The sequence below is a fragment of the Diceros bicornis genome, chromosome 34 (assembly GCF_020826845.1).
Source record: "Diceros bicornis minor isolate mBicDic1 chromosome 34, mDicBic1.mat.cur, whole genome shotgun sequence".
In the NCBI taxonomy this organism is placed as follows: Eukaryota; Metazoa; Chordata; class Mammalia; order Perissodactyla; family Rhinocerotidae; genus Diceros; species Diceros bicornis.
Window position 1 is genome coordinate 11,318,058 of NC_080773.1, and position 26,404 is coordinate 11,344,461.

General features: G+C 40.6%; 1 protein-coding gene across 6 annotated transcripts in view; it reads right to left on the reverse strand.

The window, feature by feature from the left end:
• Window positions 1-16,594, reverse strand: part of LOC131396784 (zinc finger protein 345-like) — a 34,290-nt gene extending 17,696 nt beyond the window's left edge. For 3 of the 6 annotated variants that reach the window (XM_058529184.1, XM_058529186.1, XM_058529182.1), the window contains exons 1-2: window positions 16,283-16,594; window positions 15,421-15,475 (exon numbers count right to left, since the gene is read on the reverse strand). The gene's annotated coding sequence lies outside the window, so the exon portion shown is untranslated. Of the gene's footprint in view, window positions 1-15,420; window positions 15,476-15,857; window positions 16,235-16,282 lie in introns of those variants that run through there. The other 3 variants (XM_058529188.1, XM_058529187.1, XM_058529183.1) reach the window with 2 other exon arrangements.
• Between the last annotated feature and the right edge of the window lie 9,810 nt (window positions 16,595-26,404).

Genomic DNA, 26,404 nt, shown 5'->3' on the forward strand with positions numbered 1-26,404 from the left:
CATTTGTATATCTTCTTTGGAGAAATGTATATTCAAATGCTTTGCTCGTTTTTAAAATTTGGTTGTCTTTTGATTGTTGAGTTGTAATAATTCCTCATATATCCTAAGACACAATTCCCTTAATGAACATATGATTTGCACATTTTGGGTCTCATTTTGTGTGCTATATGTTCACTTTCTTGATGGTGTCCTTTGAAGCTCAAAGGTCTTTTATTTTCATGAAGTCCAGTTTAGGTATTCTTTTCCTTTGATGGCTTGTGCTTTTGGTGTCACATAAAAGAAACCACTGCCTAACCTAGGTAATGGAGATGGAGTTTTCTTCTAAGAGTTTTATGGTTTTAGCTCTTACATTTAGGTCAATGGTCCATTTTGAGTCAATTGTGTGTGGCATGAAGTATAAGCCTGTGATAAAACATGTCATAAGGGCTGTCTTAACCCAATTCTGATGTCATGTCTAAAAATTCAATTCCTCTTCATAGGCAGTTTACTAAACTCCCATCCTAAGTATCTCCCTTATCAGGACCTAACATGATACACATTTACCAGGCTACCTACGGATACCTCAGTAGCCTTGCCATTGTACGCAATCTTGAAGGCAAGATCTTAACTGCATCCACTTTTTTCCAGGAACACAGGTAAGACATTACATTGATGACATCCTCCTTTGAGGAGATTCATTGAACATACTCATTAAAGACATACAAATACTTACAAAAAAGGCATGGGCCATTGTCCCAAACATAGTGCAAAGCCCTGACACTTTGGTTAAATTCCTGAAAATTATTGGTAAAAAGGGACAGCTCTATCCCTAACACTGTTGAAAAACTCCAATTAAACCACTCAGCACCCATAATGTCTTTTAGGCTTATTTGGGTTCTGGAGGCAACATAATCCTCATTTACAAATTTTACTTAACCTCACTGATGCTGTTACTTACAAATTATCCCACCTTGAACAGGGCCCCCTCCAACAAAAGGCTCCAGAATCCACTCAAATTAAAATCAACAGTCACTGCTATTAGTGCCCTCAGAGACTCCTTCACTGTAGAGGCTGTAGCAACCTCCTCGCATGCCTCTGGAGTCTCTGAACCACCTATGATGGCCATAAGTTGCCCATGGGCTTATGATTCAAGAAACTGCCCTTTTTGGCCCTGTAGTATACATCATTAGAGTAACAACTAGCTGGCCATATGCTGAGATCTCTTGGAAATAGAGGCTTTCACAGACCCTGAGCCTGGGACCCTCTGAACCCAGCTGTCCATTATGCCATCATGGAATCATGGAATCATTGCTTCATGGAATTATGCAATCATTGAAGCAGCACTCCACAAGCTCAGCACAGGTATTGAGGCCTCCTTGATACATCCTATAGGATGGAGCCAAACCTGAGTCCTCTGGAATATTCCACCTGCAAGGAGTGGGCTCTCCTATCCTTAGTCTCTTGCCTGTGTCATGGTGCTAGAGGAAGTCACCTCTTCCCCAGGCCCCCGGACTACCTGGGAAGGCCCTTGGGACTAACTGAGTAAACAGCAATGCGAGTTCACAGACTGTATGGACAGCACTGCCACTGCTATAGGGGATGGAGCTCAGTGGAATGTTGCTGCTTTCCATTCCTTAACTAGGATGTCCCTGATAAAGGATGGGATCCAAGGGCCAGCACAAGTGGTCAAACTTTAGGAAGTCATCTTAGCACTAAACGTCCTAGCCAACAAATGGCCCTATCTGCATATTTTTCCAAACTCTTGGGCCTAAGAGTTTCCCATCCTTAAGGGTAAAGAACTCTGGGAATCTCTCACCTCACAGATACTCAAAATATAAATCAAAGCCGCACACGTCTCTACATACACTAAGGCTACAATACAAGGCCTCACCAGGATACTCCTTATTCCCTTCAGAGTTCCAGACATTACTGACAGTGACCAAGGCACACATTTCACTTCTCAAAATACACAATGCTGGGCCCCTGGGAAAAGCATTCAATGGAGCTTTCATCTCCCAATAGGTCCTAGGCAGCTGGTTTAATTAAGAGACATAATGTATCTTCAAATAGCTCCCTCTTAAATGCCAGTCTGGCAAAAGGACCCCAAACGTGTCTCTCTTTTGTCCCAAGTCTTAATCTCTCTTAATTTAAGGCCCCTTGGCTGACTCACATTTCACGGAAATTTTATGAAACCTCCCTATCACCATGCCCTATATTAAAGAAGGATCTATCTTGCCCTCCATGTGTATGAAGACTCATCACATATGAGGCCCTTTAATAATGTCTCCCTCTATCCTTACGGATTTTCAATCCTGCTGCCATTTCATAAAGGCTGGAGATCAGATCGAGGGCGCATACTCTCCTGGCACCATTAATCATAGATTATCATGAGCCAGACATGTGTCCACTTGGTATGTGATCCATGTGAGCTTGAACTTTCCCTGCCCAAGAAACTTTCCCCAAAATTTGGGTTATAAGGGGCTGAAAATTAATCTGGGCTCTCCTCCTGATCCCCTCCAGGAAATTAAAACTAGTGCTCTGGGCTATTCCCATAGACAGAGTGGACTACCAAGAAGGGAGATAGAAAACTCCACTTAGTAAATGAAAATCACATTCAGAGATAATAAAATCAACAGCATATCCCATAACGATGAAACCAAATGAATCCTCTTTGGTGATAATAGATACCAGAGGAAAATCAGTATCAGTTGGCAAAAGCCTGTCAAGTGAAACTGCACACCATTCTGTTGGCTATTGGTCTTGTTGCTAATGGTCTGGGTGCTCGCATCGGTTTGCAATCTGGAGGCCCAAACCCTCCAAGGAAGCCATTTTTGAACCAAACATGGCAAATGCTGAGGCCATTTGAGTGTAGCTAATACAAGCCCTACAGCCCAAAGGCCCTGTTGGCTTGCCCACCAGCAATCACACCAGCACTTAAAACAAAAGACCCATAATGACAGGCAACGTTGAAGGGTCTGCCTACACGCTAGTGCCAGGACTCCAATCTCAGCTACAGATATCTTAAGTGGAAATCAGTCTAAAATCTTATTGACCACATGCACCCAAATCAGACTACATGACCTAAAACCCATTTGCAGCAAATCCCCTCTCATTACTTATCTGGGCAAAACCTTGGACAGCCAGGAACTCTGAGATTCAGCTACCATCAATGGGGCTTCAACTGTGCCAGTTATGGCCCAGCTACTTTGGTCCACCTATAGCAACATCAAAAACACTGGCAACACTTTTGCTAACTGTGCACCAACAAAGCCCCTTGAATTAAAAGATATCTGTTAAAGAGAGCTCCAACACTGCCTTCAAGTTCTACAAATGGCTCAAAACCTATATATAACCAGAGAGCACAAAGACATAACCCAAAGCAAACCCAACGGATGGCTACATGGGAGGGGTTCCCTGGGCCTGCACCAGAGATAACTTCACCTCAGGCACTGAGACCAGCTCCCCCTCGACACCCATGGGGTGCCTCTCCCAAGGTCTGACAAATTGGACACAGGACATTTACTGCTTTTCTTCCTTTTACATCATATATTCTGTTACATTTCCTGAGCTTGCTCTTTGCTCAGCCCATGATTCTGTTATACTTCCTGCTCTAAGTTTCTATCCCCATGAATCTGAAACTACCCTAATCCACTGTAAACCCTATTGGGTCAAAAACAGTGTCTCTTCAATGCCTCTCTCACTCTACCTGCTAACACCCCCACATTCCTACACTTAAAGGGAAGTCTTGTAGAAGTTACTATCTGTGCCACTATTAAAATTAATGGAGACTACTGTTTCCCCCAGGAAGCAACAATTAACGGAGATTATTGTTGCCCCCAAGAAGTAACCGCCTCATATCAATCCATCCCTAAACCCCCTAGGAAGAGGACCTTCCATTCCCTGGCACCTTCTCCTACTGCCCCTCCTCCTCCAGCTTTCCACCACAACCTCCCACCCTGCATCACCAACCTTGAACACCACAACTTGGTGGTTACAGGTCAGCCTACAAGGATTTCATATATTTCTACTTGTTTTCCTCTCATAATAAAATGTTTTCTTCACTGTTTTATACGATGGCATTTGCCCTATTCCCTAGAAGTCTCATCCACCATTTGAGCCATACAAATATCCCAAATAATTGAACTCACAACTGATGTAAAGAGATCAAGGGGTCAATTATAATATTTCACAAGCGCTGTCTTGACTCAGTTTTGTAGTCATGGCTAAAAACTCTTAATGCCCTTTACAGGCAGTTTGCTAAAATCCCACCCAACTACTTGCCTTATCAGGCTCCAACACTCCTGGGTTATAATACGCATCTACCCAAGAGCCAGAGCCTCCCAGATGTTTAACCTAAGGATGGCCCCTTCTTCCTTGGGCCCACGGAATTACACAAAATATCCAGTCCCTAGGAAGCCCACAAAACCTAGCTAACCCCACCCCACTTGCTATACATAAGTGGCCTCCTACAGTTCCAGTTTGCTCCTGGGTGCAACTCCCTGTGTGGCCTTACGTGGCAGCCTTCTGGTGTTCGCAGCTGTAAGTAACAAAGTTCCATCTTTCACCTACTCAAGCGTCTTTATGTTGTTTCCTACCATCAAAAGAATTTTGAAATCTTATACAACAGAGCCAGCTTTGTTCTTTTGCAGGTGGATATCTAGTCCTCCCAGCACCATTTGTTGAAAAGACAATTCTTTCCCTCATTGAATTATCTTGAAACTCTTGCTGAAAATCAATTAACCACAAATGTGAGAGTTTATTTCTGGACTTTCAATTCTATTCCATTGATCTATATGTCTATCCTTATATCAGTCTCATGTTGTCTTGATTACTATAGCTTTGAAATAAGTTGTGAAATGGGAAATTGTGACACCTCCAACTTTGCCCTTCTTTTTTGAGGTTGTTTGGGCTATCTGAATTTTCGTACGAAATTTAGAATCATCTTATTAATTTCTGCAAAGGAGCCAGCTGGGATTCTGATAGAAATTACAGTGAACTTGTAGATCAGCTTGGGGAGTACTGTCATCTTAGCAATATTAAGTCTTCCAATGCATAAACACGGGATGTCATTCCTTTATTTAGGTCTTTAACTTCTTATAAGAATATTTTGTAGTTTTCAGTATACAAATCTTAGACTTCTTTTGTTAAATTTATTTCTAAATATATTATTCTTCTTGATACTATCATAAATAAAATTCTTTCCTTAAATTCATTTTCAGATTATTAACTGCTACTGGATAAAAATTCATTTTTGCATATTTATCTTGCATCCTGCAACCCTGCTGACCCCATTTATTAGCTCTAATAGTTTTTTTTGTAGATTCGTTAGGATTTTCCATAGAAAAGATTATATCATCTGCAAATAGAGGTAGTGTTACTTCTTCCTTTCTAGTGTGGGTGCCTTTTATTTCTATTTCTTGCATAACTGCCCAGGCTAAAACCTTAAGAACAATGTTAAATAGAAATGGTGAGAGCAGACATCCTCATATTCTTTCCGATCTGAGGAAAGGCATTCAGTTTTTTTTTTTTTTTAATTTTTTATTTATTTATTTTTCCCCTAAAGCCCCAGGCGATAGTTGTATGTCATAGTTGCACATTCTTCTAGTTGCTGCATGTGGGACGCGGCCTCAGCATGGCCGGAGAAGCAGTGCGTCTGTGCGTGCCCGGGATCTGAACCCGGGCAGCCTGCATCGGAGCGCACGCACTTAACCGCTAAGCCACGGGGCCGGCCAGGCATTCAGTTTTTAACCATTAAATAAGACACTCTAGCTATGGGTTTTTCATAGATGCCCTTTATCAGGTCAAGTTGCCTTCTATTTCTAGTTTGGTGAGTATTCTCATCATGAAAGGGCACTGGATTTTGTCAATGGTTTTTCTGCATCTATTGAGATGATTATGACTTTTACCCCTTATTCTATTAATATGATATATATATATATTTTTCCCAAATGTTAAACCAACATTACATTCCTGACATAAATCTCACTTAGTTATAGTACATAATCCTTTTCATGTTTGCTGGATTCTGTTTGCTAGCATTCCTTGAGGATTTTTGCATCTATAATCATAAGAGATATTGGTCTGTGAGCTTCTCTTTTTGCAATGTCTTGTTTGGTTTTGGATTCAGGCTGACACTGGTCTCACAGACTTCACTGGGAAGTGTTCTCTCTTTTATTTTCTGAAGAGTTTGTGAAAGAATGGTGTTAATTCTTCTTTAAATGTTTGATAGAATTCACCAGTGAAGGTACCTACACCTCAGCTTTTCTATGTGAGAAGTTTCTTGATTATAATATCAATAACTTTGTTGCAAGCCTAATTAGATTTTTAAATTTATTCTTAAGTCAGAAGCTTCAGTAATTTGTCTAAGAATTTGTCTATTCATTTAAATTATCAAATTTATTGGCATACATATGTTGATAGTATTTCCTTATAATACTTATTTTGGTTAGATTGGTTGTGATATGCCCTTTCATTCCTGATATTAGTAATTTAACTATTCTCTCTTCACTTTTCAGTTTAGTGGAAGTTTGTCTGTCCTGTTGATCTTTTCAAACAACCAAGTTTATGGTTTTGTTGATTTTTCCCTACTGTTTCTCTATTCCCTAGTTTATTTATCTTCAACTCCAATCTTTATTATTTCCTTCCTTCTCCTTGCTTTGGGTTTAATTTGCTAGTTTCCTGAGGCAGAGGTTTAAATTATTGCTTGAGATTTTTCTCCTCTTGGAAGTTTGCAGCTATAAATTTCCCTCTAAGCAATCCTTTAGCTGCATCCCAAGTTTTGGTATATAATGTTTTTGTTTTCCTTCATATCAAAGTATTTCCTAATTTCTCTTGTGATTTCTCCATTGACTCATTTGTTATTATGAATGTGTTGTTTAATGCGGATATATTTGTGAATTTCTCAAATTTTTTTCTATTGCTAATTTCTAATTTAATTCCCTATGGTCAGAAAATATGCTGTTATTACTTCAATTCTTTTAAATGATTTGAGGCTCATTTTATGGCTAGCATATGGCCTATTCTGGAGAATGTCTCATGTACAGTTAACAAGAATGTATATTCTGCAATTTCGGATGAAATGTTCTATAGATGTCTGTTAGCTCTAGATAGTTTAGAATGTTGTTCAAGTTCTCTATATCCTTATTTTTTGTCTAGTTCTATCAATTATTGAAGTGGAGTTACAAAGTCCCCAGCTATTATTGTTGAATTGTCTATTTTCCCTGAAATACTTCCATTTTTATTTCATGTATTTTAGAGCCCTGTTAGTAGCTGTTATACCTTCCTGACATTCTGACTCTTTTATCATGGTTAGATGTCCTTCTTTATCCAATAACAGTATTTGTCTTAAAGTTTATTTTTTTGTGTGTGTGTGTGAGGAGGACTAGCCCTGAGCTAACATCCGATGCCAATCGTCCCCTTTTTTCTTGAGGAAGAGTGGCCCTGAGCTAACATCTGTGCCCATCTTCCTCCACTTTATATGGGACGCTGCCACAGCATGGCTTGCCAAGCGGTGCGTTGGTGTGCGCCTGTGATCCGAACCTGTGAACCCCGGGCCGCCAAAGCAGAGCGCATGCACTTAACCGCTTGCGCCACCAGGCTGGCCCCATTAAAGTCTATTTTGTCTGATATTAATATAGCCAATCCAGCTTGCTTAAGGTTGCAGTTTGCACTGTGTATCTTTTTTCCTATCCTTTTACAGTTTCAACCTATTAGTGTCTTTGAATCTAAAGAGTATCTCCTGTAGATAGTGTAGAGCTGCATCTTTTTATTTTTAAAATTCAGTTAGAAAATCTCTGCCTTTTGATTGGATTGTCTAATCCTTTCACTTTTAATATTATTATTGATATGCTTGAATATGTCTGCCATTTTGCTACTGGTTTTCTATATGTCTCATTACTACTTTGTTCCTCAGTTTCTCCTTTTTTACCACCTTTTGTCTAAAGTGGATATATTCTAGCGCGTCAGTTTAATTCCTTTAATGATTTTTAAAACTATATATTTTTAAATGATTTTCTAATGATTGCTCTTAGGTAATCATTACAATATCCATCTTCTCAGACTCTACTTCAGATGTATACTAACTTAATTCCAGTGTGGGGGCAAGTCTTTAATTTGCTTTCATGTTCAAAAAATAGCTTTGCTGGATACAGGATTTTTGTTTTTTGCTTTCAGCACTTTAAATATGTTGTCACACTGCCTTCTAGCCTCTATGACTCCTGGTGAGAAGTCAGCTGTTAATCTTATTGTGGTTCACTTGTATGTGACGAGTCATTTTTCCTTACTACTTTCAAGATTATCTATTTTTGGCTTTCAACATTTTGACTATGATGTCTCTGGGTGTACATCTCTGCATTTATCCTACTTGGTGTTCATGAAACTTACTGGATGGCTAGATCAGTGGTTTTCATCAGATCTGAAAGTTTTTCAGCCATTATTTCTTTGAATTTTTTTCATTCAAATGTAAAATCTAAGCTTGCTACCTTATAATCAGGTCTTAATATCAAGATTGTTTTGGTTTCTGCTTTAATTTCATTAATCATTCACTCAATTCTTGTTTTATTCTTCCTGGTTTTCCTGTTCCATGTGTTTTATGAAGTTCTGAATTTCTGATTTAAGTGTTGTTTCTTATTTATAAAAGCCTTTTTGATATTAACTCATACCAGAAGATTGTTACTTTTCCTCTGTTTTCATGTTTGGTTTTGTACAGAGTATTTTAGTAGCTAAAAATGGTTTGATTCTCATTTTCTGTTTTCTTTTAGTAATTTTTAGTAGCTTTGCACATATATTTCTTACCATTTTCTGTTGATTTTTTAAAGTCTTAGATTTTTCTATACCAGCATAACAGGTATTATTAAAGAAGGATGTGAAGTTTTGGGTAGTTTAATAGAATTTCTAGTCCAAGGGCATTTTCTTCTTTGATTATATGATGTGCAATGTTCTTAGTAACTAGTCTCTTTTTTGGAGTGGGATTTTGTATGAGTTTTGACCAATCACAAAGTTAGAAAGCACAGGTCCCCAAGATTGCCCTCACTCTGACACCAATTGCAAGCTCCCAAAACCAACTAAGGGCAACTGACACAAACTGAGAGCTCCCTAAACCACCCTCAGGTTCAATAATTGATGACAAGGACTCACAGAACTTGCAGAAAGCTATTACACTCACAGTTACAGTTTAAAGGAAAAGGATACAGATTAAAAGCAACTAAGGGAAGAAGCACATAGGGCAGAGTCCAGGAAAAATACCAAACATGGAGCTTCCATGTCGTCTTCCTATAGAGTCAGGATGTATTACCTCCTGGCATCAATGTGTGACAAAATGCATGAAGTACTGCCAACCATGGAAGGTCACCGGAGCCTCAATTTTCAGAGTTTTTATGGGGGCTCCATAAGTGGGAATGACTGATTAATTGACTATGTGGTTGATGTCAGTCTCCAGGTCAACTGGTACCATGTGAACCAAAGCCCCCACTCTAGGTCACATTGTTGTCCTTTCGTGCATGGCTAGCCCCTACCCTAAGACTATACAGGTGTGGCCAGTTCCCATTCTAAATCACATTGTTAGACTATACTGTGTGACCTAAGGCCTCCAGGCAAACAAAGACTCCAATCAGGCATCATATTTCAAGGGCCTGGAGATTATCTCCCAAAAGCCTAGAAACAAGACCAGGCCTCTCTTTGGACAAGGCCAAATTCTTCACTGTACACATTCTGGCTCTTCTGATTCTGTGACACTTTTTTGGTTCTGAAGAGCACTTAGTTTCCATCACTTGATTCCTTCTTTCCTTTCACCATCAGCCCCTAAGGCATGCTTTTTCTTTTCATGTTGCTTTCCCTCTCCTCCAGAAGTGCTCACTTCCTAAGACTGCCACATTTCATCTCACCATTTTCAAGAATCTTCCTTTTAACTCCCCAAAAGGCAATGCTCTAATCCAACAGGCTCAGTCATGTTAATATTTCCCCACTCAAGGGGGAACTCTGTCTTCCTGGGGATTAAGTTAGCCATTTTCCAACATTGGCAGCACTGCAATACATCCCTTTTTTCAAAGTCTCTGCCTGACTCTGCAGTTTGGGGTGGACACCAGAGCTAGGTCTGCCTGTTTTGGGTATGTATTTCTCCACTTACATAAAAACCGAAGTTTATAGTAACATCTAGCTCTGAATTAGGCCATAGGTGTAGGCTGTTACATGCAGTTTTAATTGTTCTCTTTGTTCATTTGTATGGTTTTTAAAGGATATGTGGGGAGATATAGATTTAGGTATCCTATGGGAACCTTCAGAAGCCCTCCTAATTTTTAAAAATTCCTTCATTATACTAGCGAGAAAATCCAGTGAAAATTAGTAAAGTTTAAAAATTGACCCAAATATTTGGAAATTTTGTATTTGATAAAAGTGGCATCTCATATCACTCGGGAATATATGGACCTTTAAAAAGGTGATGATGGGATAAGTAGATAGTCATACGAAAAATCATGAAATTGCACTACTCCTCACAACACATCAGATTAAGTTTCAGATGGGGCCGAGAGAGAAATGTAAAAATTGAAATCATATAAGTACAAGAAGAAACAATGCCTGGATTTTTCTGAAATTAGGAGTTGGAGAAATTTACCTAGCCATGAGACAAATATACAGGTCATAAGAGAAAGATGGATATTTAACTACAAAAAATTTATTTTAATTGAATGGAAAAACACCATAAGTAAAAGAAAAGGGTAAATGACAACATGGGAAAAGGCATTTGGAACTTATATTACAGAGAAAGGAGTAACATAAATAATATATGAAATAGCTTTAAAAACAGAAAAGGACAGTTCACAGAAAAACAAATGCAAATACACTAAAGTATATAAGGAGATGCTCAACCTTGCTCATTATGACAGAAATGCTAATTAAAATTACACTGAAAGACCAATAACATTGGAAAATACCCCAAAGTTTGACAGTACAGTCTGTGGGAGGACCCGTGGGAAAACCAGCACCAAAATGTTGCTTGAGTGAATGTACAACCTCAAAGGAGGAGGATTTAGCAGTAACTAGGAAATTACAGAAGCATTTATCCATTGATCCAGGTATTCCATTCCTAGCAATTCCTTTCAAAAATAAGCTGGCAACATTTCCAAAAGATAAATGCCACTGAACTTTGTTTCTTATTTATATATTTGTTGATTTTTCTTTTCTTAATTTTTAGAATACTTTCATATTTTTTGTTGTTATTTCCCTATAGAAAATCATATTATCTGCTCATCAATTTCCTGTTGCTTTTCAATGGTTAGACTTTTTACCATTTTTCCCCTTAGTCTTACTGCAGTGCCTACAATGTGAAGTAAACATTGAACAGAAGTGGGGATAGTGAGTGCACCACTCTTTTTTCCTTATTTTTATTTAAGAGCACACTTTTTAAGACAATTTTATTGAGATTTAATTCACATGCCATAAAATTCACCCTTTTAAGTGTACGATTCATTGGCTTTTAGTATGTTCAGAGTCCATCACCATAATCAATTTCAGAACATTTTCATTACCTCGAAAGAAATCCTGCACTCATTAGTCATCACTCCTCCAGACTACTTTCCACAGCAGCTGCACAAATACACACTCATGCTTTCTTATAGCATTGTATACTATATACTTTCCTATATATTTTAAAAGGTGCAATAAACTATAAAATAGAAAACAATAGCTACTTATAGGTAGAAAGTAAGGCTATGGGGGAAGAGACATAGAATTAAACATTATTTTGCATATTTGACTTTGGGGCCATGTAAATACTTTACATAATTATAGGTCAAAATTATAATTTTAAAAGACCAATCTCTAAAAAGTGAAAGTGAAACAAACAAACTGGTGATTCCAATTGGTGGCTTAACCTCTCAAGAGGAACTATTCCAAATGACTTTAAAATACAGCAATTTTATTGCACCTCCCTAGTGGGATACACCCTAAAGAGCAAAAAGATTGTAATAAACAAACAAAATCGAAAAACTGTTTTCAGTAATCAAATCATTGATCGGTCTTATTATTCTGAGTATTCTTCATAAAGTGTGGAATAAAGAATGAGGACTTTTGTCCTTTTTCTGTTCCAGGCTCACATCCAGGATACCACATTACATTGAGCCATCATGCCTCTTTAGGCTCCTTGGGGCTGTGAAAGTTTATTTTTTAATCTTTTAAAAAATACCTATATATTAGCTTTGTAAAGCCATAGAAACAATGAACAACCCAGTAACAATGAAGATCCTAGCAACTAGACTATAGTCTTGAAATACCATTTCCCATTAACGTAAAGGAGTCTGAATCAGGAAATGTATGAGAGTCTAGAACAGAGTAATAATGGTCTCTTAGCCAAATCTAGCCCACTGCTTGCTTTTGTTTTTGTTTTCAACATTAAGTCAATACAATTCAAGTACTCTGGGTACCTGCAATGAGACCAGTCCTATTTGGGGCATTACTCAGCCAATGACCTCACCAACAGGATAAAAATGCATAAGAATAAAATAACACATAATAAAATGAGCCTTCTGCTTCTCCTTTTCTCTCAAATTTAACTCCAAATAAATTCCATCTATCCATTTCATTTGTTTTCCTGAACAAATCATCAAGTTTATAGGAGGCCTTTTCACATACAACGTGAGGCTCTTATTTGAGATATTAACCAGAAATCTGACAACTGCTTTGGAAACAGTAATAGCATTTCTCTCCCATGGGTGTTCCAGAGAATTTGATTTCCATTAAGTGTGTGTGAGAAGGTGTGCATGTGCGAGGTGTTTACTTAAAAATTGGAGCTGGGACCTATTCTTTGTAAAAACTAAACCATCTCTATTAGCATCCACTAAATTAGATATCAAATTTCACCTTTTAAACTCTGCTCCTATTTGGTAGGCCCACTGCCTGTTTTTGGAAATAAAGTTTTACTGGAACTCAGCCACATGCCTTTGTTTACATATTATATGCGGCTGCTTTCACTCTACAACAAAGCTGAGTAGTCGCAACTCAGACTCTGAGACCCACAAGCCTAAAATATTAACTACCTGGCCCTTTGCAGAAAAGTCTGTCAACTCTTTTTTTTTTTAATAACAGTTTTTGAGGAATAAGAGAAGTTTTTGTTTTTTGTTTTCTTTTGAGGAAGATTGACCCTGCGCTAACATCTGTTGCCAATCTTCCTCTTTTTCTTTTATCTCCCCAAAGCCCCAGTACATAGTTGTACATCCTAATTGTAGAGCTGTAGCTCTTCTATGTGGGACGCTGCCTCAGCATGGCTTGAGGAGTGGTGAGTAGGTCTGTGTCCAGGATCCGAACCTGCGAACTCCAGGCTGCCGAGACAGAACACGTGAACTTAACTGCTACACCACCAGGCCAGCCCCTGTCAACTCTTGACTAAAAAGATATACTGAAAACCAAGACAGCTATCAAAGACTACTAGGACCAAGTCAAAAGGACCCATAGCCAAACTGAATAGGCTCCAACTGGTCAAATATAAAAAATTGCTAATTTAAGTACACAGAAATAAAACAACTGCAATAGATTGAAACGTAAATTTATCGAAATCCATACATTCATAATGATAGTAAAGCATAAAAATCACTGGTCCCCAGGAGAGGATGCTAGCAAACCATTATTTCATTATTGTTCACTATTTCCTCAGTTTGAAAACTTAAAAATTAAGAGAAAGAATCTGTCCTGCTTACCTGGAACAGTCTGTACCTCAGTATAACCAGGTGATGAAGGGAATTTTCACTTTAGAGAAGTATTCCAGTTATCAAGATATGAACTAATGAATTAGCATATAACTATTTAGCTACCCTTAATGAAATAACAGCAAACATCACAAAAAGAGATAAGCAGACATTATGTACTTCTTAATGGAAGTATATATTACCATCACTGAAGTCATTTTGCCAAAAAAAAAAAAAAAAAGAAATAAGAAACATGAACTTGATCAAGCCTCTAGATATAACTTCTAACTACAGAAAATACAGAAAAATCTATTAATGATACCAGACTGTGGGAAGCTGTACAGGACAAATCACTCAGTTTCTTCAACAAATTCATTGCAAGGAAAGAGAGAGAGAAAGAATGAGAATGAGAAACTACAGACTTCTAAAAAGATTTTATTAAAAGACTTATGAACCAATCACAATGCATGGATCTTATTTGGACCTGGATTCAAAGAAACCTTAAAATTAAAAAAAAGTTATTTGTCCTGTGGGGAAATCCAAACAGTAACTGGACATCTGATATTAAGGAAGTATTATTCACTTTTTTTAGGGAGAATAATGGTATTGTGATTAAGCTTTTTAAAAGACTTTCTATCATTCATATATGCGTTGAAATATTTATAGATGAAATGCTACAATGTCTGGTATTTGCTTCAAAATAACCCTGGGGTGGACAGAGGTATAGATTAAACAAGAATGGTCATGAGTCAATCATTATTGAAGCTGAGCAAAGTGGTACATAGAGGTTCATTGCTATTTTGTCGATTTTTGTACATGTTTGAATTTTTTATAATAAAAAGTTAATGAAAATGCTGATCATGGCTCAGTAAATTGATTTTACCATACATAAAAAATCAGGTAATAACCCTATAGTTTGAAAAACTCTGTTAAGAGCATATTAATAATTTCCTTAAACTTTCCAACAACCAGCAAAATACCTTGACTAAAACATAAAATCAGAAAATATTGGTTAGGAAAGTGATGGTACAGCCTCCTTGAGGGACAATATAGCAAAAATTATTGAAATTTGATGTCCACATGTAAGTTGGCCCAGAAACCAGCATTCACGCTACTGATAAACTCATCAATGAGCTAAATGACATATATACCAAGAATATTTATCCCACCATTATTTATAATAGCAAAAGACTGACAGCCACCTGAAAGTTCATTAATAGGGGTCAGTTTTAAAAATTATAGAAGCATGGAATACTGTGCAGCTATAAAAAGTGAAGAAGCCCTTCATATCCTAATGTATGTATAGAATTCCCCTGGAAGTACTCAAGAAACTAGACACACTGGTTGCCTCTGAAGTGGGAAAACCACATGACTAGGGGCAGGGCTGAGAGGGCGAATTTGCTGTGTACTCTTCTGAACCTTTTAAATACTTAAGAGGATTATCTCTTAAACAATAAAATTGAAAAGAAAATACTAAAAATAAAGGCTTTCAAATTTCACTCTGAGGGATGTGTTCTATTCCTTCAAAAATCTTGGAAAAAGACTAAGTACGAGACGGAATTGAAATATTTGCCAGATGAATATGTGCACCTCAGGTGAAAAGGACGGAAATGGAGTGGAAGAGCCTTTTTGGGTCCATTCCCTCTGCCCCCATTATTCTTTGGAATAGCAAGGCCCAAGGACCAGATCATTAAAAGGATCCAAATGTTCGCCTATCTTGAAAAAACCAGAAAGCGGTTCGGAGATAGAAAAGAAAATAACAACACACCTCGGATAAAACTCTCAGTTGTCCAACAGCTGCTCTTCCCTTGCTCTCTGGTCGCCTGTGTAGGAGAAGGCCATTAGTAGGTAAGGGATAATGAATCCTGAGACACCAAGCCTTTCTTTGAGGCCAGCCTGACTTGTTAGAAACAGACATCTTCTACTTCCACCCCCTTGAGCTAAAGCAGCCATTCAGCGGAAGGTCAGAGGGAGACTTGGGCAAAGCTGCCCTCTCTGGGCACCACAGGAGGTCGAGAATCCCCAAGGGCTCCCCAAGTGGACTCCTGAGGGGAGAGAGCGGCATCTTACTACCTCGATTTTTCCCTCCTTTCTTCTCAGCCCCCCGAACTTGGGGCTGCTTCTGGCTCTACAATTCTCATTCTGAGATCAGGTCGCGACTTGGAGACACGTTTCTTTATCTGAAATCTTTAGTCTGGGACTCACCTTTCTATCGTCCCACATCGGGCGGGGCCATTTCTAGGGAATCTGGGACCCCGTGGCTACAAGTAGAGGGAGCAGTCAGCCACAGAGACCTCACAACCGTAAGCTTCCAGAAACCCTCGAACTCACAAATGGCCTCAGTGTGAGCAATTCTCACCCTACTGTTGCCCGCCCCGTATCGGCTCCTGGCTGGGCACGGTTGAGGAGGAACAGGGACATAAAGACAGTCAATGACATTGGGGTCACTGGGTCATCGCACAGCTTCACACAACCACTCTCTCGGCTGGAGACACAATTAGCACTTTCTCATGTGGTCACACACACAAGCATGCAGCCTCACAGACACATCGCGCACACACACGCTGGTGTGCTAACGCCTGAGGCTCCAGACACCGCCGGTCTCCGTCCCAGGCTCAGACACGCCTCACCTCTCGCTTCTCCTGTAATCCGGCCCGGTCTCGGCTGTCGCAACACAGACCAACAAGCCGCGCTTCCTCCGCGCCGCTCCACTCGCCCAGCACAACAGCCAAGACAACGCAGAAGGAAGTGACGTGACACCCGGAGGCCTATGGGAAATGTAGTCCAGAACACGGAAGCCGGGAGAGAGCCCGCACCCCAAGCCTCTTGCTTCCTCTCAGCACGGCCATCCTCCGGCGGTGCCAGCCCGCGACCTGCGGGTCCGCGGCTCACTAAGGCGAATCCCCTCGACCCGCGGCAGGCGCGGCTTTGCGGTGCGGCGCCCCATCTCGCCTTCCAGCCGGAAGTTTATTTCCGCCGCGGGGACTTCTGGGACGTGTAGTGCGGCCTGGGAACCCCCGAGGGCGGAGCGGGTAGTCTTGATCTGTCAGCTCGCGCTTAGGCCTGGCTGCCGTGGATGCCGCCGCAGAGTGGTGGAGGCCAGGAGACCCGGCCGGCGGAGGGGAAGATAGAGCGGTGTCTGAGGAGCCTGAAGGAGGGGAATCCTCGGCCCTGACCGCAGCCAGGCCTGGGGGGGAGGAGGGCATAGGAGGGTGACTCTTTACTGCTGGTTTGAAGGCGTTTGCTTCAGCTTGTGACATTGGGGTGTGATTGTGCTGCCGTGCCTGAGACTTTTTATGATTTTTTTTAAATAAAAAATTTTTAAGTGTTTAAAGTATGTAAGTGAGCATAAATGAGGCCATCTTGTTACATTAAATGGCTCCAGCCACTCCTCCGTGTGACTGCTCGCTGCACGGCACATACTCCAAAAAATTCACATGCTCTCCTGATTCGTGGCCTCTATTTAGATATGTACTGCCCAATAGCTTGATAAATTAAAACTTTGTTCTATGAGTTTCTCTCTAGGAACAGGCTGACTGCAGGCAGGAAATACAACTACAAGGTATCCATCACAGCTGACAGAAGAATGGAACAATGTGATGCCCGGAGAGCAACATCCCTGGACTCCCTCCTTACTGCCCATTTTCCCCATATAACGCCCTCAAGATTCTGTAATCTTTGAAGATGGGTCTTTGAGACATTAGTCACCTGTCTTCTGATTTGCCAGCCAATCTAATTAAACTTTGTTTCTCGATCTCTAACTTGTGATTAATAGGCTCAGATCGTGGTGAGCAGAGTGAGCCCATTGCTCGGTATCAAATTCAGTTTTTGAATATAACATACAAAACGTGCCCAAATCATTAGAGTAAAGCTGGATAAAGTTGCAAACCCATGTGAGCAGCACCTCAGAAGACCCCTACTGGTCTCCTGCAAAGGTATCCTTCATCTGACTTACAACAACATAGATAAGTTTTGCCTGATTTTGAACTTTTTAAATGTTATCATGTTGAATGTACTTTTTTCCCCTTTGGTCTGACTTCTTTCGCCAAATATTCTGTTTGTGAGATTAATCAGTGAAGTTTGTTTATTCTCATTGTTGATGGTATTTGGCTTGTTTTCAGCTTGGGGCTACTAGGAATAGTGCTCTATGAACATTCCTGTCTGTATCTTTTGCTGTGTATATATAGGCATGTTGGTTGCATGTATACTTAGGAGGGGAATTGCTGGGTCATAGCTTATACATATGTTTAGCTTCAGTATATATTGCCAGTTTTCCAAAGTGGTTTCCCCAAGTGGTTTTCCAGTTGCAAATCCACCAGCTATGTATTATAGTTCCAGTGGCTCTGCATCCTAACACACATAATATTGTATGTCTTTTCCTTTTTAACCTTTCTGGTGGGTGTGTGGTGGTGTTAATTTAAGTTTCCCTGATGTGTCCATTTGTATATCTTCTGTAAAGGGGAGGTACCCAGCCAGCCAGCTTTAGCATTTATTGTGGACAAACGGGAAGAGGACCAAGAGGACCTAGATCCCCGTGCAGAGGTCTGTGCTGTTTGGGTTGATGTTGATCCAATGCCTTCAATATTGCCTCTTTCCAGACCTTACCTACTTTAAGAACAAATAGGACTGGAATAAAGGCAAAGGTCTGTCCTTCCCTAAGAGGGACCCAGGGCCACATGTGCTGGTCAAGGTATGTTGAGGACTTGACAATGACCAAGGTTGCTAAACATTTTAAGCCCTTCTGGACATTGGAACGTAAGTTTCTGTGGTGCTAGGAATCGCCCTTGGGCATGGTCAAAAAAATTACTTGAACTGGATTTGGAAGTAATTTTCAGATTGGACAATGGATTGGTATAACTTTATAGGTGGGCTCTTTGGGGGCAATAGCCACTCAAGTGGTTGTCACTGATACTGCTGAATGTATTGTGGGAATAGATGTGTTAATTATAGGTAATAATTCTCTTGATCATAAGGGATGTTCCCAATAGGGAAAGGCCACGATTGGAACAGTGGTAGTGGCACAAGTACACAACGTGGAGCCTACTAGACTTCTCCAGTATAATCATGTAGTTACTGTGAAGCAGTATAGGATGCAGGGGAAGGGAGATAGGGGGAGTGGAAGAGGTCAGAGGTCACTATACTGATCAAGGAGCTAACGGAGGCAGAGATGCTTAAAGAAACCATGTCACATATTAGCCCTCAGTGGCCAGTGGAAAAAGACAATGTTATTTGCTTGACTGTGGACTACCACGAGCTCAATGTGACAGTAGTCTTTCTCTCACACACCGTTCCAATTTTAACAATCACAGAGTCCATAATGCACGCTGAAAGTGTCTGTTTTGCAGTCGTGGATATTGCTAATGCCTTCTCAGCATCCCATTGCATCCTGAAGATCAGAGCCAATTTGCCTTCACAAAGTTCTAATTACCTTTATTTTTTATCATGTTGCCACAGGCTGCCTAAACATTACTGGTGGATAGGCTGAGACCTAGAAAAGGCTGAAATATCACCAGAGGTGTCCTGGTACCATTTCATTGATGGCATTATTCTGATTGGAAGGGCTAAGGATAACATACAGACTGCCTTTCATAAGATGAGTCATTATCTGAACCAGGCCTGGAAGATTAACATCCCAACAAGATACAGGGGCTAACCACTCAAGTAAGCTTCTTGGGAACCATGTGGGCTGATGATGCCCAGAGAAAAAGCCCTGGGTTTGTTAAAGAAAAACTGTTGGCTTTAAAACCTCTAACAAACAAAAATGAGGCACAACATCTGACAGGCTTGTTTGGGTGTTGGAGGAACTTCATACCTCACATGAGGATCCAGCTGCACTCATTACATAAAATCACTCAAAAGGGGCACTGGCCAACCACGGGCCCTAGAAACTATCCAACAAGATATAGTTTCCACTTCCACTCTGCCAGTCAGCCCTAACTAGCCTTTTGAACTGCAAGTGTCAGTGACTGACACTTATGCAGACTGGAGCCTGTGGCAAAGAGATGTGGCCACTAGGCAATGGCATCCCCTGGGGTTTTGGACGTAGCACGTACCTGCCACCATCAACCAATATATTAGTTTCCTGGGGCTGCCATAACAAAGTACCACAAACTAGATGGCTTAAAACAACAGAAATTTGTTGTCTCACGGTTCTGAAGACAAGAAGTCCGAAATCAGGGCAGGACCATACTTTCTCTGAAGGCTCTAGGGGAGGATCCTTCTTGGCCGTTTCCTTGTTTCTAGTGGTTGCTAGCAATTCTTGGCATTCCTTGGCTTGTAGACACATCATTCCAATCTGTGCCTCTGTCATTACATAACATTCTTCTCATGTGGCTGTGTCTCCATGTCCAAATTTCCCTTTTTTTATAAGGACACCAGTCATATTGCATTTAGGGCCCACCTAATCCAGTATGACCTCATCTTAACTTGATTATATCTGCAAAGACTGTATTCCCAAATAAGTCATATTCTCTGGTTCCAGGTGGCCATGAATTTTGGGGGGCCACTATTCAACCTAGTACATCAAATATACTCCATGGGAGAGACAATTATTGGCTTATTATTGGTCGCTTGATGCTGAGAGACCAACAAAGCAACAGCAGGGTATGTTACACCCTGACATCCCTATTATGGGTTAGAAATGAGAACACCAACAAAGTAAGTATTGCATACCAAGCGTCCATTTTAAGTGGAAGTGGTATAGTCAGGAGGAAGCAAACTGGTCATTCATGGCATCTCACATCTCCATGAATAAGTGAGGAGTCACCCCCCAGCTGCAGCTAATGTCAGATGCAGTGTCTGTGCCAGCACCTTGGGCTTCTTGAGAGCTTCAGTACACTCAGATTCCTGAGTATTCCTGGGCCTGGTTCAAGAACATATCAGCGAATTAAAGGCAGACGGGATGTAGTGGGCCACTGCTGCTGTGCCGCCTCAAAGAAAACTGCTTGGAGCCATGCATGGAAAAGAGAACTCTGCTTAAGGGGAGGAGCTGCAGGCAGTGGTGCTTCCCCTGGAAAATATCCCCTGAAATGCACCTTGTTACATTTTCACTGACTCAGGGGCAATAGCCAATGGAGGGGCACTGTGGTGTGATGCAGTGGGACAACTGGATGACCATGTTTCAGCCTCTGTGGGGATGAAGCATTATGGTAGCAGGTTGTACAAGGCCCCACATCTCCTGTTTGTGACCATGTGGATGCCTATGGAAAAGGACCTTATGAGGATGAACATCAATGGAACCTACGAGATGATTAGATAAGGAAGGTAAAGACCATAGCTACCTGGTTACACTATCACACAGGGGATGATAATCCATCTATAATTCAGGACTAAGCCTCAAAATGAGACATAGTGATTTTAGCACAAGAGGTCAAGAAAGCCCGGCAAATATGCCCAGGCTGTCAGCTATGCAGTTGAATAGCAAAGAGAACTCTGGGACACTTAGCCAGGGGTACCAGATGTGACCAGTCCTGGAAAATAGATCATATAGGCTCTCTACCCACCACTCAAGGGTACTGCTGGGCATTGACTGCCATAGACACCTTTTCAGGGTATGGCACTGCCATCACTGTCCACACAGCAGGTGGGGGTCATACTATTCCAGGGCTCTTAGATGGACTTGGTTATGTTGTTTTCTATTTGGATTCCCTGATTGGATTCCCATATCCAATCAGACAGTAGTGCCACCTTATAACAAAAAACATGCAGCAGCAGGCAGCTACCTGGGATACTCATTGGACCTTTCATGCCCCATATCATACACAGGCAGCAAGGGCCGTTGAAAGATGGAATGGACTCTTAGAAGAGAAACTGAAAAAGAGAATTGGACAACCAAGACTCATTTCCCAGTGGAGCACACAGTTAAGACAGGCAGTTTGGGCTCTAAATGTGGTAATTCCCCCAAAACGGTACCTTCCATTTAAATAGAATGTTTAATTGTAAGGTTGGAGAGGAGGGAAGAGGCCCAGACTGGCTGTCAGGACCCCAATCCACATAATTAACTTCTCACTCTACCTTTTTTCCTCCCACATCTACCCCTGCAGAACAGGGGGTTGGGAAACTCTAACCTAGTACTTTTGTCTCCTGGCTGTACTTCCTCAATTTAACAATTATGGATATTGATGATAATGATCGTAATCATGAGGTGAGGACTCTTAAGGTGGTGCTGCCATGACCCATATATCAAGAGAGTGGAAGAGGTTCTAGGATGGTACAAGGTCTAGAAAGAACCTGCTGAGGCACCTAGGGATGACTTATGCCATATGGTATCAGTAGGACATGGGGAAGACTGGAAAAAGAATGGAGTGGTTGCTGCAGAGACTGGTGGGGACCAATCAAATGGCTGTGGAAGAGGAGGAACAACGCTGATTATAGAGCGTTGTTACAGAGGTAGAGAACGCTTCAGACCCTTTGAGGTCGGGGTAGAGGGAGGGACCATTAGTCTTTCTCAGCTCTTATCCCTGTCTGGCATCTGGCCAATTTATCCCAAACTGCCAGCATCACCTCAACTTAACTGTTGACCAACAAATAATCTTAATCACAAACCTTCCAACAGCTGCTGACTTCAGAAAGGAACAGCCTCCACTTGAAATGACAGAACAAGCTTACTTTTTGGACACTGATATGATTTTCTTCAGACTGTTCTTGGACTTTTTTCTTGTTTTTCAGACTATTGATTGTTCTAAACTCTCTAGGATGAGTGGAAATAGACAACTGTGTTGCCCTGGACTTCCCGCTGGCCAGTACAGGTGCTGTATGTGCGATTGCCAACACTTCCTGCCACACTTGGATCAATGAATCAGGGAAAGCCGAGCAACCCCTTACCCACCTTAGAAAGAAGGTAATATGGCTCTCTAAGTTTCATCCTGATGACAGCTGGGACATATTTAGCTGACTTGGCTCCAGCTTAGGCCTACTGGAAGTCATAGTTGTGATCACTATGTTGCTTAAGACAATGCAACATATTTGGTCCAAGCCCATATCCATACAATTAATTAGAGTATCTGATGGGGTAGCCTAGGATCCTGAGAATTCTTAGCTGAATACTGAAAGGTCAGGGGGTGGAGTTGTAGGGAACAGCTCCGCCATGGCAGCATGGCCACCTTGCATGTACCCACGGGGGCAAAGGCTTGAAATACAGCTTCTCTGAGTCTTGGCAGAATGCCTTGTGATTCTCCCAGGACGTAAGAGGATGGGAGGCCAGTAAGGAGCTGCTACCAGGCCATTTCCCATTTGCCTCCTTATGTCGTACCTTGGGAGGCTATTTTGAGACAGTTTCTCATCACCTTCCGGTTCCGTTGAAGTATGGGGCTTTCTGCCCCCCCCCCCCCCCCCGCATAGAGCTGCAAAACAACAACAAAAGAATAGAGCTGCAGAATATTAAACTGCTTCTCTGCGTCTAGGACTGACTCCTCAGTGGTGGGGTATCCTACAACTTGTGTTGCAGTCACCTGGCCCCTTTGTTCCAGTGTCATCCTTTTCGGTGTCTGGGACAAGGCTTATGGGGAGCTTGACTTAGTCTTTTCACTGTCTGCCTAAGTAATAAACGTCCAAGTCTAAGGGTGGCTTGTAGTACTTTGCTGGTTGAAATAGGCCTTGGCCTTGCCTTGTCTTGTATGCATGAGCTTGACAAGTATCTGTAAGAACTAACAGTGTGTTCAAGGAGATCTAGACTTTTTCTATCATGCTCTTCAAAATTCTTCCAGTCTCCTTCCACTCTTGCTCCCACCTTTTAGTTATTTGTTACAGCAGCACCTCACTTCTGGTACCAAAACCTGTTTTAGATTTCTATTATTGCATATCAAATTAACAAAAACTTAGCATCTTAAAACAACACCCATTTGTTAGCTCACAGTTCTGTAGGTCAGAGGTCCTGCGTGATGTGACTGGTCCTCTGCTCAGGGTTTCATAAGGCTTAAATCAGGGTGTTAGCTGGCCTGAGTTCTCATTTGGTGAATCTGGAGAAGAAACTACTTCCAAGCTCATTCTTGTTGGCAGATTTCAGTTCCTTGTGTTGCAGGACTAAAGTCCCTATTTCCTTGCTGGCTGTCAGCTGAGGACCACGCTCAGGTATTTTCCAAATGGCCCTCACGGCAGTTCACAACATGTTTGTTTGCTTTCTTTCAGGCCAACTAGAACACATCTCTCTGACTTCCTTTTTTGCTACCATTCAGAAAAAAACACTTTTTTTGTGTGTGTGTGTGAGGAGATCAGCCCTGAGCTAACATCCGCCAATTCTCCTCTTTTTTTGCTGAGGAAGACAGCCCTGGGCTAACATCTGTGCCTATCTTTCTCCACTTTATATGGGACGCCGCTACAGCATGGCTTACCAAGCAGTGCGTCGGTGCGCGCCCGGGATCCGAACCAGCGAACCCCGGGCCGCCGCAGCGGTGCGCGCGCACTTAACCGCTTGCGCCACCGGGCCGGCCCCAGAAAAAAACACTTTTTAAAGGGCTCATGTTAGATTAGGTTAGGCAAACCCAAATAAGCTCTCTGTCTTAAGGTCTCTGATTAGTCACCTTAATTACATCCACAAAATCTCTTTTGCCATGTATTGTAACATAATCATAGAAGTAACAGCAGGGAGTGTAGATCATGGGGGCCTTCTTAGAATTCTACCTACCACAGTTATGGTAATCAGAACAGTGTTGTATTGGCACAAGGATTATAAAATAGACAAAGAGAGTACAATAGAAAATAAAAATGATAGTCAATTTATTAAAAAAATAATTCCACATCAGTTCAGTGGAGAAAGGATGGTCTTTTCAGTAAATGATGCTGGAACAATTACAAATCCAAAAGGGAAAAAAAGAACCTTTATATAGCACACAAAATTAACGCAAGATATTCTTTGAAAAAATGTTCATAGACTTAAATGGAAAATTAAGATAATATAACTCTAGAAGAATATATAGAAAAATATCTTGGGCCGGCCCCGTGGTTTAGCAGTTAAGTGCACAAGCTCCACTACTGGCCGCCAGGGTTCGGATCCCGGGCGCGCACCGACGCACCGCTTCTCCGGCCATGCTGAGGCCGCGTCCCACATACAGCAACTAGATGGATGTGCAACTATGACGTACAACTATCTACTGGGGCTTTGCGGGGGGAAAAAAAGGAGATCTAAAAGAGTTTATAAAAAAAAAAAGAAAAATATCTTCATGTTGTTGGGATAGGCAAAGATTTATTAAACAGGATGCAAAAAGTACAAACCATAAAAGAAAAAATAAGTAGGACTTCATTAAATTAAAAAGTGTTCTTCATCAAAAGACACAATGAAGAGAGTGAAAAGAAAAGCCACAGACTTGGAAAAGATCTTTGTAACACATTTGGACTTGTACCATAAATATAAAAAGAACTCTCCTACAAATCAATAAGAAAAAGTGACAAGCAACCCAATAAAAAAGGGCAAGAGGCTTGAACAGACACTTCACAAAAGAGTATATCTAAGTGGCTAACGAATGGCATAGGAAAAGATGCTGAAAGTCAGAACTTCTCAAAGAAATGCAAATTAAAACTACAATGTAATTCTACTACGTGCCCAGTAAAACAGTTAAAATTGAAAAGACTAACGATATTAATTGTTGATGAGGATGTAGACCAGATAGAACCTCTTACATGGCTCATGGGAAAGCAAAATGATATAGCCACTTCACAAAACTGGCATCATGTGGTAGGCAGGATAATGCTCCCCCCCCAAAGATGTTCAGAGCCTGGACTTATTAGGGTTCTCCAGTAAAACAGAACCAATAGGATATATATTCTCTCAACCTAGAATTCTATACCCAGAAAATATCTTCCAAAAATTAAGATAAAATACTTATTCTGACAAACAAAAGCTGAGATAACTTACTGACAGGATACCTGCACGAAAATAAATGCTAAAAGAAAATTTTGATGTAGAAGGAAAGTTATACCAGATGGATCAACATTTTTAAAAAGGATTTTTTGGACTTGATATAAACTATAGAAATATTGTTCAACTTTTTCTGGAGTGAAAAATCATCTAGATTTTCCTGAATAGACTTATGAATTAAAATTACTGATCTATTTAGGATATGTTAATTGGTACCAGAAGTTTTGTATTACTCTTTAAGTTTAAAATCAAGGTTATGCAAGAGTCATAGAAATAAATGTCAAGCGTCCATGTTTAAATATACTATGAGGATCCCCTTAAAGTTTTGGGAATTTGTCTATAAAAACGCTCAGGCCATTTCTTTAGAAGTGGCTAATTGCTTTATTTAGTTTTTATTGGACTACTGAGTGTTCATATTCTCTTGACTCAATTCTGGAGATTTCTATTTTTGAATAATATTAAAGTAATTAGCAAGAAAGATATATGTGTTACTCAAAAAAATCTCTAATTTGTGGTAATATCAATTTCTCAGTCATAATGCTTATCTCTTTATTTTTTTAACCAGAACTTCTACGTTGTTCCCTGTCAAGAAACACCATTTGCAGTGTTCATCCATTTAGACTTTTCATTACTGTATTTTAGTTATTTTTGCCTTCATTTTTACAAATATATTCTATTGTCTTAAGGTATTTCTGGGATTTTTATTAGTTTCTTGAAACTATTTATTTAAATGTTTTTTCTTTTTTTATTGAGGTAACATTGGTTTATAACATTATATAGATTTCAGGTGTACATCATTATAATTTGACTTCTGTATATACTTCATTGTGTTCACCCCCAAAAATCTATCTGTAACTGTACAAATGTCCCCCTTTACCCCTTTCACCCTCCCCCAATCCCC